This window comes from Apodemus sylvaticus, chromosome 2 (genome assembly GCF_947179515.1).
Source record: "Apodemus sylvaticus chromosome 2, mApoSyl1.1, whole genome shotgun sequence".
Lineage (NCBI taxonomy): Eukaryota > Metazoa > Chordata > Mammalia > Rodentia > Muridae > Apodemus > Apodemus sylvaticus.
The window spans coordinates 158,597,349-158,610,528 of NC_067473.1; the positions used below are offsets into that span (position 1 = coordinate 158,597,349).

At 37.6% G+C, this 13,180-nt stretch overlaps 2 pseudogenes; one reads left to right on the forward strand and one right to left on the reverse strand.

Annotated features, from left to right (window-relative positions):
• Window positions 1-4,728: 4,728 nt before the first annotated feature.
• The window catches only part of LOC127677647 (vomeronasal type-2 receptor 26-like), a 35,915-nt pseudogene continuing 27,463 nt past the window's right edge, over window positions 4,729-13,180 (reverse strand).
• On the forward strand, window positions 7,878-7,997 carry LOC127679574 (uncharacterized; annotated as a pseudogene).

Below are 13,180 nucleotides of genomic sequence, written 5' to 3' on the forward strand. Positions count from 1 at the left end.
TTACTCAGTCTATAAACTATTGCTTTGTTCAATAAACTGTGTCATTTGCCTTACAGAAGCTTTGCAGTTTCAAGAGATCCCATTTATTAATTGATGATTTTTTATTAGATATTTTCTTTATTTACATCTCAAATTTTATCTCATTCCTGGGTCCTCTCTGAAAATGTCCTATCTCATCCCCCTCCCCCTGCTCACCAACCCACCCACTATTGGTCTCTTTCCTGGAATTCTCTTACACTGGGGCATGGAGCCTTTAAAGCATCAAGGGCTTCTCCTCAAATTGTGACCAACAAGGCCATCCTCTGCTAAATATGTGGCTAGATTGAAGGGTCCCTGCATGTGTATGCTTTGGTTGGTGGTTTAGTACCATGGAAGCTCATGGGGTACTGTTTGTATCATTTTGTTGTTCTTCCTATTGGGCTGCAGGGTCCTTCAGCTCCTTGGGACCATTATTTAGCTCCTCATTGAGGATCTGGTATTCAGTCCCATGTTTGGCAGAGAGCACCCACGTGTGTATTTGTCAGGTGCTGGCAGAGCCTCTCAGAAGACAGCTTTATCAGGCTCCTGTCATTAAGTGCTTGTTGGCATCCACAATAGTGTGTGGGGCTGGTGACTGTATATGGAATGGATCCCCAGGTAGGGCAGTCTCAGAATGGTCTTTCCTTCAGTCTCTGCCCACAATTTGTCTCTGCATTCCATCCCATGGGTATTTTGTTCTCCCATAAAGAAGGACCAAAATATCCATACCCTGTTTTTCCTTCTTCTTGAGCTTCGCTTGGTCTATGAATTGTATCTTGGTGTATTCTAAGATTCTGGGCTAATGTCCACTTATCAGTGAGTATATATCATGTGTATTCTTTTGTGATTTGGTTACCTCACAGGATGATATTTTCTAGTTCCTTCCATTTCTCTAAGAATTTCATGAATTCATTGGTTTTAATAGCTGAGTAGTATTCCACTGTGCAAATGTACTACATTTTCTGTTACCATTCCTCTCTTGAGGAACATCTGGGTGCTTTCCAGATTCTGGTTATTATAAATAAGGCTGCTATTAATATAGAAAGTGTTGAAGAGCATCAAACACATGGGCACAGGGGAAAATTCCTGAACAGAACACCAATAGCTTATGCTCTAAGATCAAGAATTGATAAATGAGTCCTTGTAGAATTACAAAGCTTCTAATAGACAAAGGACATTGTAAATAGGACAAAACAGCAACCAAGAAATTTGGAAAAGATCTTTACCAACCCTAAATCTGATAGAAGGCTAATATCCAATATATACAAAGAACTCAAGAAGCTAGTCTCCAAAGAACCAAATAAACCGATTAAAAATGAGGTACAGAGCTAAACAAAGAATTCTCAACTTAAGAATACTGAATGGCTGAGAAGTACCTAAAGAAATGTTCAACATTCTTAGTAATCTGGGAAATGCAAATCAAAACAACCCTGAGATTCCACCTCATACCAGTCAGAATGGGTAAAATAAAAAACTCTGGTGATAGCAAGTGCTGGCATGGGTGTGAAGAAAGAGGAACACTTCTCAATTGCCGGTAGGATTGCAAGACAGTAAAACTACTCTGGAAATCAGTTTTGCTGTTCCTCAAAAAATTGGACATAGTACTACTGGAGGACACAGCTATACCACTCCTGGATAGTTCTCCAACATGTAATAAGGACACATGCTCCAATATTTCTTAGCAGCCTTTTTTGTAACAGTCAATTGGTGATCTTAGAGTGAGAGCCATTAGTGTTCTACTCATAAAATTGTCACCTGTACCAGTTCTTTAATGGTATGTCACACTTTCTTCTATGGAATTTGATGCATCCAGTTTTATTTGGAGATTCTATTTGCATTCCCACCATCAGTGGAGGAGTGTTCCTCTTTTTTCACATCCTTGCCAACACCTCTAGTCTCCTGAGTTTTTAATCTTAGCCATTCTGACTGGTGTAAGGTGAAATATCAGGGTTGTTTTGATTTGCATTTCCCTAATGACTAATGATGATGAACATTCTTAAAGATGCTTCTCAGCCATCTGAAGTTCTTCATTGTTTAGGTCTGTACCCCATTTTTAATGGGGTTATTTGTTTTTCTTGTGTCTAACTTCTTGAGTTCTTTGTATATATTGGATATTATCCCTCTGTTGGATGTAGGGTTGGTGAAGATCTTTTCCCAATTTGTTGGTGGCCAATTTGTCCTTTTGATGGTGTCCTTTGCCTTACAGAAACTTTGTAATTTTATGAGGTCCCATTTGTCAGTTCTTGATCTTAGAGCATAAGCTATTGGTGTTCTGTTCAGGAAATTTCCCCCTGTGCCATTCATGTGGACTTGAGTGTTGTGAAAGGTGATAAACATGGATCTATTTTTATTCCTTGACATGTAGACATAAAGTTATAACAGTGTCATTTGTTGAAGATGTTTTTTGTCTTTGTATGGTTTTGTTTTTTTATCAAAACTAATGTTTCAGGCTAGCCAAAGATACTCACTATGGCATTACTTTGTGTCAAAAATGTATTTTCTTCTTTTAAAATGTATACTGATGAGCTTTCAAGCAAGTAGTCTCCAAACTGGCATTGTCTGCTCTGTAGTAGGGAATAAACTGGGAAAAAGCTATGAGAAAATATGGGTGATGCCCAAATATCACACACTGTCTCCTGTGCAGCTTTGACTGTCCTAGAACTCACTATGTAGACCTGGGTGGACACAAATTCATAGAGATCCAACTATCTCTTCTTACTATGTGCTGGGGAAATAGATGTGCACAGCCATGCTTTGATTTATTTTCTTGATGATTTTCATTAAATTTGTGTGTGTGTGTGTGTGTGTGTGTGTGTGTGTGTGTGTGCGCATGTGCACATGCTTACATGTGCATGTATGTGTGCTTGTGCATGTGCCTGTGTGTGTGTGTGTGTGTTGCCTATCTCTTGGCCAGTTCCCACAGAGGCGAGAAGAGGGTGTCAGATCCCTAGGAACTGGAGTAAATGAACTCAAGCACAGAAATTCCATAATCATCTAACTAAATCAATAAAGGTTCTGATAAAATCCAACACTCCTTCAAGTTAAAACTCTGAAGACACTCAAACAGAAAAAAAATTCACAACAAAATAAAGGTTAAGAATAATAAACACAAAGCTAATCACCTATAGATCATATCGAATGGGAGGAACTTCAAGCATTTCTCATAAAATCAGGAATAAAATGAGTGTGTCTTCTATACTACCACTGAATATAGAACTTTACAAATAAGGCAAGAGAAAGCAATAAAAGAATACAGAGAGCTACGTTAGAGGCCAGCATGCCCTTATTTGCAGATGACAAGCTTCTCTGAACGCCAGATCCTAAAACTCCACCAATTTGGATTTTCTAAAAAAAGTCCAGCAAAGTATCAAGATACAAATAAAATATTAAAACTTGATATACCCTATAACTAATAGCAAATATACTGAAAAATAAATCAGGAAAACATTCTTTAAAAATAAATTCCTAAAAACATATATCTTTGGCTGAACCTAACCAAGAAAGTAAAAGACTTCAATAAAAAATACTTTAAAGCATTGAAAAAATAAATTAAAGAAGGCTCTGGAATATGGAAAGACCTCTTATGTATAGGAGTGAATACTATTGTAAAAACAATGACTTTTCCAAAAGTAATCTACAGGTTCAGTGTAACCCAATACAAAATCCAGTGACATCTTTCACCCTCTTAGAACAAGCAACATTAAAATAAAAGTAGTATTAAAATATAGGAATTAGTATTGTATATAAATTAATACTTTGGTAATTATAAGACCAAATGGTGAAAATAGAGTCAAATCTGGTGAGAAAGGACTGATGGGAGTGGAAGGTAAGATGTGTTCAACATGGAGTATGTACTTATATGAAGATGTTGTAAAAACACAAGTGATGCAGTGGCCCCTGTCTCTAAGTCAGAGTTAAGGAGCAATGGAAATACAGAACATATGTGCCCAGTACTTGAACTCCAACTGAAAGTCATATGGCTTCCCACCAAAATGGAAGATGACATCTGAAAAAAACAAGTCATATTTTTCCAAATACTTTTATTAGGAATCAATATAGAACAGCATTAAGAAACTTGGAGGATAAAGATCCAATGAGATCTTCTATGTTGCTTTTATGGACAAATAAAACCAACTCAGTCTAATATGACATAAATTTACATAAGTGAAATAAAAGCAATAACTGAGAAAGAATGTAGAATTGAAATACCCTACATTTTTTTTGATCTTATGATGGTGGGTAAATGATGTCAGCTTTCACTCTATAAAGACAATTTGAAACGCTTATTTATAGTAGAGAAAAGCATTTCCCATAGAGGCGGTTTGCTCTCTCAGGAGACTCTACCCCCTGATCTGTTGGATATCCTCAGGGGAAACCTGTCTGTGTTTCCAATGTGACTCTTCCTAATCTCGCATCCATGTTGTTTCACCCGAACACCAGTCTTGTTACTTTCTGTTTAAAAAAATGAAAAAACTGTGATTTAAAGAAACATCCAGTAGACACACCTAAAGTCACCTCTACTTGGCAACTATCAATCTTTGATGGCTGGATTCATTGTGTCTAGTTGACTCCAAGGATTGCAGGGAAAACTGATTAAATTGCAGCTGCCATTGTTTGGTGAAATGCATTGACTTCACATAACTTTTTGAATATTCCAACATAATTCATTTTACACAAATCACAATAAATTCCTTTGTTTTAAAGAGGAAATCATTTAAAGAACTCCTTTCTCAAATGACCACCTGACCTCAGTAGAATCATATGGCATTTGGGAAGAAAAATACATTCCCAGCAAACCAGCACTGGAGGCCAGAATTGAAAAAATTTCCACAGCCACCATGGTTTTTCCTGTGGAGCTCAAGTAAGTGGGTATAAAAGAAATCCACACACTACAGAAAACCAGCATGCTGAATGTGATTGTTTAGCCTCATTGAAGGTGTCAGGTAGCCTTCTAGCTAGAAAAGCAATAAGCAAGCTGAGACTGGCCAGAAAGCTCACGTACCCCAGAACACAATAGAAAGCAAGGGTGGACCCCTCATTACAAAAGAAGATGATTTGCCCAAACTCTGAATGCATGTCCACATCAGGAAAAGGAGGATATGTTCCTATTCAGACTGCACAGATACATACTTGAATGTTGGAACCACAGCACACTATAGCATTTGAGAGTTGTGTCACCATCCACATTTGTAAAGTATGTCCTGGTTTGATGGCTTTGAAGGCCACAACCACAATGAAGGTCTTTGCCAAGATAGCAGAAAGAGCAAGAGAAAACACAGTGCCAAAGATCATTTGTCTTAAGACACAAGTGACTGTTCTAGGTTGGCCAATAAATATCAATGAGCAAAAGAAACAGAGCATTAGAGAAATGAGGAGGAGATAACTGAGATTTCTGTTATTTGCTCTCACAATGGGTGTATCCTGATACCAGATAAATAATCCTAAAATCATGGCTGAAAAGGCAGATAAACAAATGGCCATGGAGACCAAAACAGCTCCCAGAGTATCTTCATGGGACAAAAATGCAATAATTTTTGGGAGACACTGATTCCTCTGCTTATTTGGATACTGATCTTCAGGACATTTGAAGCATTGATCCATATCTGAAAATGAGGCAGATTATTTTATTACATTCAACCCATAAATCTCCAGATTACCTATGACACCTATATCTTGCACAGAGAATTTGTTGAATTCTCAAGGAAATGTCTGTGGATATATTCAATGAACCATAATACTGAAAAATGTTATTTTTTTCTGAGAGAAAAATAAAGATACACTCTATCCCTAATATATCCAGAAAGTGAGTGGAGTTGAACAATATGAGAGAATCAGAAATGTTGACATGATGTTGAGGGAAAATCAGACAATATGAAAATTATATTTGATTACTTATGAAAGAAAGAGAAACTTCATTTTGAAGCTTTTACTATTTTTCTTTTTGTTTATTAACATTTTTTTCATTATTTGAGAACATCATATATGCATGTCATGTATTTTAATCAAGGCTACCACCAATTTCTTCCCCAGCAACTCCTTCTCTCTGTCCCTCCAACAATTATTTCTCCCAACTTTATTTTTTGGTTTTTTTTCCCACTGATTTCAGGTCATGCTTCCTGTATGCATATCAATATAAGGGCATCTGTCATAATATGGTCAGGACTACATATCTGAAACAAACAAACAGACAGGCAGACAGACAGACAGACCTCACTCTTTCACTCCAGCAGCCATCAACTGCCAATAGCTTCTAGCTACGAGTGAGAGTTTATGATCCTAGCCCCCAGCTATGCTGGGATTTTGTCTGGCTTGACCTGGTACATGGCTCTGTGAGTTTATATGTTCTAGGACCTTGTCATTTCTAACAAATAATGCTTCCCTATAGATCTCTTCTCTGTGGCTCTTATGACCTTTCAGCCTTGTCTATCATGATGCTTTTACTCCTGCAAGCTCTTAGTTGTTATTATGAGTTATTAAGAGAAGAGAAGAGAAGAGAAGAGAAGAGAAGAGAAGAGAAGAGAAGAGAAGAGAAGAGAAGAGAAGAGAAGGGAAGGGAAGAGAAGAGAAGGGAAGAAGGGAAAGGAAGGGAAGGGAAGAAGGGAAGGGAAGGGAAGGGAAGGGAAGAGAAGAGACAAAGAAGGAAAGAAAACAATTGCATATTCAATTGTGAGTTTATATGTCCCAAAAGTATTTCTAAAAATAACAGTAAAGTTTTGAGCATTCTGTACTGTTAATTCTCTTCCAAAGAGCAATTCAAACCAGGTTTTCCCTGTGGTACAAACAGGGAATTTTCAGGGATAGTGGTTTCTTCAGGTCATGATCCAAATTCTATGAACTTGGCTATCAGCTCTGCTCATTCTCCCCTTTGATTTTGAAGAATATACCATTTGATATAAGTAGCTAGATATTGGCAGTTTGAAGGAAAATGATACACAGGAAATAAAACTGGTTGGGCTCTTACAGGAGAATACATGTAATGTTCTAAGAAGAATATAATGAAGTATTATCCGCCACTGAAAAGCTATTGGGCCATTGAACCCAGACCTGAATTTATTTTAAATGTTATATGATGCGCTGATTAAATATATATCATATAACAACACATTATTATGGTGATAATTGCATGATCTGTGGATACAGCTGAGTCTAGAGCACATGCCTACCATTTATAAGGCTTTGTGCTCTATTCCCAGCACAAAAAATGTATTAAATGCATGATGATGGTAGAAACATTTTTCTCAGAGTTATGTAGTAAACTGGAATTATATCATCCAATTAAAATCCTGATTTTTGCTGGGCATTGGTGGTGCACGCCTTTAATCTCAGCACTTGGGAGGCAGAGGCAGGTGGATTTCTGAGTTCAAGGCCAGCCTGGTCTACAGAGTTACTTCCAAGACAGCCAAGGCTACACAGCGAAAACCTGTCTCTAAAAAAAAAAATCAAAATAAAAAAAGCCTGATTTTCAGAAAGCATAAACATGCATAATCACACACTGATTTTTGAAAATTAATATTTTAAGCCATAGCACAAAAATTATTATTCCAGATTTTGAAATTTGTAAGTACCGAAGTTCAAGGATAAGGTACTCCAATTCTTGGCATATGTTAGACTATGAAGAAAAATTGATTCAGTAACATATACTGGGAAACATGAGGCCTTCTGTTGAAGGCATGGAAAATATTGCCATGGGGTGAAGAGGGATAGATTCCTACAGCATATAAGGCAAACTGAAGGCATCTTAAAGAGATGACATTCCTAGAGAGTAGGAGGTAGGTATATTCCTTGTCTTGTTATCTATCAATGTATTGCTTCTCTAAGAAAATGATGGTATTTGAAGTTCATCAGAGTATAGAGCAAGGGCTGCTCCTAGAAGGGTTGCGGGTGTGGCTGCTGTGTCACACCTGCATCAATAGGTGGCAGAGAGGAGAGAATCAATGACTACCTTGAATGTTGTGACCTATGATTATTAGCCTAACACTCCACAAAACAAGAGAGAGAGAGAGAGAGAGAGAGAGAGAGAGAGAGAGAGAGAGAGAGAGAGAGAAGATGAGAGGCCACCAGTAAAGTGCTACAGAATCCTCAATATTTCCTTAGGACCAGGAGAAAGGCAGTGACTTGAAGAACTGTTTCTGGAACTGCAGGACACCATCCAGATGAGGAGAAAGACCTAGGTGAACACTATTATGGTGCCATTGGGCCTAGACAGGGAGCTACCCTGGGGAGTTGCTGTTAAGCTGGTCACTGGACATGAAACAGGAATGCTTGTGGGCTAACATCTCAGGTAATTTTCAGGCCCAGATTCAGTGCTTTGAATTTGCTCACTCCTACCTCTACCCCACTATAAGCTGCTCAAGTACATGAAGGGGCTGGTCCTACTTATCCAAAATTACAGGATCTCGTGATATGGGACAATAATGGGATATCAAAGAGGAGTCCCATTCAGGTTCCATTACTGATAGAGTAGCAGCATCCAGAGGTTCAGAGAAGACCAACAAGTCATTGTAATGAACATGGGTAAGCAACAAAGTGTGGACCTAAGAGTATACCACAGGATACAATGTGTGAAACATTACAACTGCCACAACAAGATTTTTTTTTTTTGGTTTGGGACAGGGGAGGTTGCAAGGTTAGAACAAGGACTAAGGGGATGGAAAGATGAGAGGGATTGGGGTATATGATGTGAAATCCACTAAGAACTAATACAAAATTATTTTTTAAGGTATAAAGAAAATGGACTTATTGGTGATTGTCTGCAACCCTAGGACTCAGGAAGTAGTCAGGCCTACCATTACTTTGCTACCAAAAAAAGCAAAAGACATAATTTTATATAAACTTTGGTAAACAAAGATTTCATTCAGGAGAAAAATATGGGTATGACAAAACATGTGCTTTGAAATAGATATTAGATGTGAAGTAAGGATACAAAAAGAATGGTAGGAAGCATTGCTGCTGTGCTCTGGGGAGGCTTTCGAATCACACATATTTTGAGGAAGAAATGAGAGCAGAATACTCAGACAGTGGGCAGAGAATCCCTGCACATCACTCACAGCCCCACACATCACTCATCCTCTGGAATCTCTCAGTGCTTGAGTTGACAGTGACATTATGCTAGCTTGCCATACCAGGAAATGCATAATGAGAGTTTCCATAAGAATCAAAGTAATTCAAAAGTAAACTCTTAAATCATACAGGAAATACTTAGTCATAAACAAATATTTATGGACTTTTTACTATTCACCATAGAAAGTGAACCTGGGTCCCAGGATCCCAGTGTCACAGGGTCACAGGAAAGGACTACTGTATCTGCCATCAATGTCACTCATATACGATGTTTTTAGCAGTTCTTCTCAATTGACAAGTCTGTATTTTCTCTCACTTCTCTCTACATTGTATGATCATAGGAATTTATATAGTTTCTCTGTAGTGTAATTTCCTTGTAAAATATATTGATATATTAGTGTTTATTGTAAGCATAACATAAGGTCATGCTCTATAATGCATCTCATAATTTAGGGTATACAGGGAGCACTAACTATTTACACTATACAGAGAACACTAACTTTACTCCTTAATACTGCTAGAGCTGTAATAGAAACATTAGTGAAAATCAGGGGCACAAAGAAAAGAAACTAAACTCGATGCAGATGTGCAGAAGACAAAGCTGGAAAAGATGCAGGAGAACATTCCTGTGGTCTTAGTTACTCAGGAGGCTGAGCCTGGGGAATTGCTGGAACCCAGGAGGTTGAGACCAATGCACACAGCATAACAAAAGAAAAAACAAACAAACATAAAAACAAATAGCAATAACAAAAATAATTGGGGTGAGATCAAGGATTTTATTTGCTTTGTTGCTTTGGTTTGATTTTGCTTTTCCAGAGTTTCTCTGTGCAGCCCTGGCTGTCCTGGAACTCACTCTGTAAATCAGGATTGCATTGAACTTAAGATCCACATACTGAGAGTCGGAATTAAAACCTTTGCCAGCTCCATCCAGCAAGCACTTGTTTTAAAGTATTGAGAGTTAGCTACATAAATACAACTGTGTCTTCAGGTGTTGAGTCACTCACCCCTCTCCCGTGTGCATCATTTCCACATTCAGAATCATTTCTAGAAATTTTCACATTCAGAACCATTTCTAGAAATCTTCACATTCATATTCATTTTATAAATACCTGTTTCATTTGCAATCTCTCCATCTGGACACGGGACACAATCATAGCAACAGAATGGTTTCCCTTCACCAGGTGTTTTCCTAAATCCAAGTAGACAACTTGGACTGCAAACAGATGAAGGAATCTGTACAGAGACATGCGAGGAGGAGAAGCAGTCAACTCATGAAACTCAATATTAGCATCCAGACGGTAAATTTGAGCTGGACATGTGTATACTGTAACAACCAAGAAGTACCATGCTTTTAAAGAGTGTGAAGCCAAAGTATCTGTTTCTCTTTCTTTCTTTCTCTTTTCTTCTCTCTGTCTCTGTCTCTGCCTCTATCTCTCTCTCTCTCTCTCTCTCTCTCTCTCTCTCTCTTTCTCTCTCTCTCTGGAATTCTTGCTTTATTTTATTTTCTTGATATGTTACTTACTTTATTTTTATATAATATAGTTCATTATATTGAATACAATTTTAAAGTTTGCAAATACTTTGATCACGTCCTTCCCCTCCCTCATGTCTGTTCAGGTCCTCTTCCTCTCTCAACCCATCCAAATTTAAGTTCTTTCTCAAAAAACAAACTGAAATCCCAAAACACAACAAATCATCTAAAACATAGAAAATAAAATACATAAACACAAAAAGCAAAAGAAAGAAGAACAAAACACACTAAACTGTAACCAAATAAAAGTTTGTATATGTGGATTCCCTTCTTGTGCTGCCTCGACTACTCATGAACAGGAAACCTGCCTTTGAGTGGTTGATATTCCCAGTTTTTTCCATTGGAGAAACTTATCAGGTCTTTTGAAGACCATAAAATTCCACATTATTATGTATCACCTCTTTTTATCATATCACAGAAATGTTCATGGTGAACAGTTCCAAAATAAGGAGATGAGTGCCCATATAGTTTTACAATCAAACCTACAAATACCTGTCACAGGATAGTTAATCACATTGTGATCCCTGAGATAGTGTTATTTACTGAAAAGTATATTTCTAGTTGTGATATGACTCAGCCCTATAATACTTCCTTAATTACACATAAAGAAGATCAAGATAGTTTGTAGAATAAAGCACCCATGTTTGAAAGTAACTTTTAGGCCTGAGAGCACAAGTAGGACCATCCGTGCTGTTCAGAGGAACCTGCCTAAAACCCTGAGGATACAAGTACACAGGGGCATCCTGGTACAGGAGTCTTCCATTTTCTGTCTGTGCCCAGCTCTGGTTCTGGGCCACAGAGCTACATACACAAATACCTCCACAAGACAACTGGCCCCCCATAAATGCCTACACACCTGTGTTCACAGGTAAGACCACCACTTCTCTTCGATGTCCTGGCCCAAGAGGGACCTACTCAGAGCCATCACAACACAGGAACCAAGGATAAGCTGGGGACAGGATCCTTCTCGTTTCTGTCTGTACCCCTGAGCTGATCCTGTAGCACAGCTTACCATACCTAAATTCCTCCCAGAGAGAACTCATCTCCCAGGACTACTAATACACAGGCTTTTAGAACAGATAATCTACAGTCAGAGACAGCAAGACCAGCTAACACCAGACATAAACAGATGGTAAAAAGCAAATGCAAGAACATTACCAATAGAAAACAACACAAGTTGGCATCATCTGAACCCAGTTCTCCCACAATAGCAAGTACTGAACACCCCAACATACCAGAAAAGCAAGATTTGGAATTTAAATCACATCTCATGTTGCTGATAGAGAACTTCAAAAGGACATAAATAACTCCCTCAAAGACATACAGGAAAATACTGGTAAACAAGTAGAAGCCCTTAAAGAGAAAACACAAAAATCCCTTACAAAATTACATGAAAAAACTAACAAACAAGTGAAGAAACTAAGCAAAACCATCCAGGATCTAAAAATGGAAGTAGAAACAATAACAAAATCACAAAAAGAGACAATTCTGGAGACAGAAAACCTAGGAAAGAAATGAGGAGTCATAAATGCAAGCATTAACAACAGAATACAAGAAATAGTGGAGAGAATCTCTGGTGCAGAAGATACCGTAGAATACATTGATATAGCAGTCAAAGAAAATGCAAAATGCAAAAAGGTTTTAACCCAAAACATCCAGGAAGTCCAGGACACAATGAGAAGAACAAAATTAAAGACAATAGGAATAGACAAGAGAAAAGATTTCCAATTTAAAGAGCCAGTAAATATCTTATAGAAGAAAACTTCCCTAACCAAAAGTAAAAGATGCCCATGAACATACAAGAAGGCTACAGAACTCCAAAGATATTAAACCAGATAAGAAACTCCTCCTGTCACATAATAATCAAAACACCAAATGAACTAAAGAAAGAAAGAATATTAAAAGTAGTAAAGAAAAAAGGTCAAGTAACATATAAAGGAAGACCTATCAGAATTACACCCGAATTCTCACTAGAGACTATGAAAGCTAAAATATCCAGGGCAGATGTCATACAGACTCTAGAAGAACAGAAATGTCAGCCCAGACTACTATACACAGCACAACTCTCAATTACAAAAGATGGAGAAACCAAGATATTTCATGACAAAACTTAATTTGCACAATATCTTTCACTAAATCCAGCCCTAAAAAGGGTAACAGATGGAAAGCTCTAACACAAGGAGGAAACTGCACCCTAGAAAAAATCAAGAAAGTAATATTTCAACAAACCCAAAAGAAGATAACCACACAAATATAAAAATAACATAAAAAATAACAGGAAGCAACAATCACTATTCCTTAATATCTCTTAAATGGAATTAAATCCCCAATAAAAAATCATAGACTAACAGACTGGATAAGTAAACAGGACCCAGCATTTTGATTCATAGAGGAAACACACGTCAGTGTAAAGACAAACATTACCTCAGAGGAAAAGGCAATGAAACAACTTTCCAAGCAAATGGTCCCCAGTTGTAGATGCCATTCTAATATAGGATAAAACTGACTTTCAACCAAAAGTCATGAAAAAAGATAAGGAAGGACAACTCACACTTCTCAAAGGAAAAATCT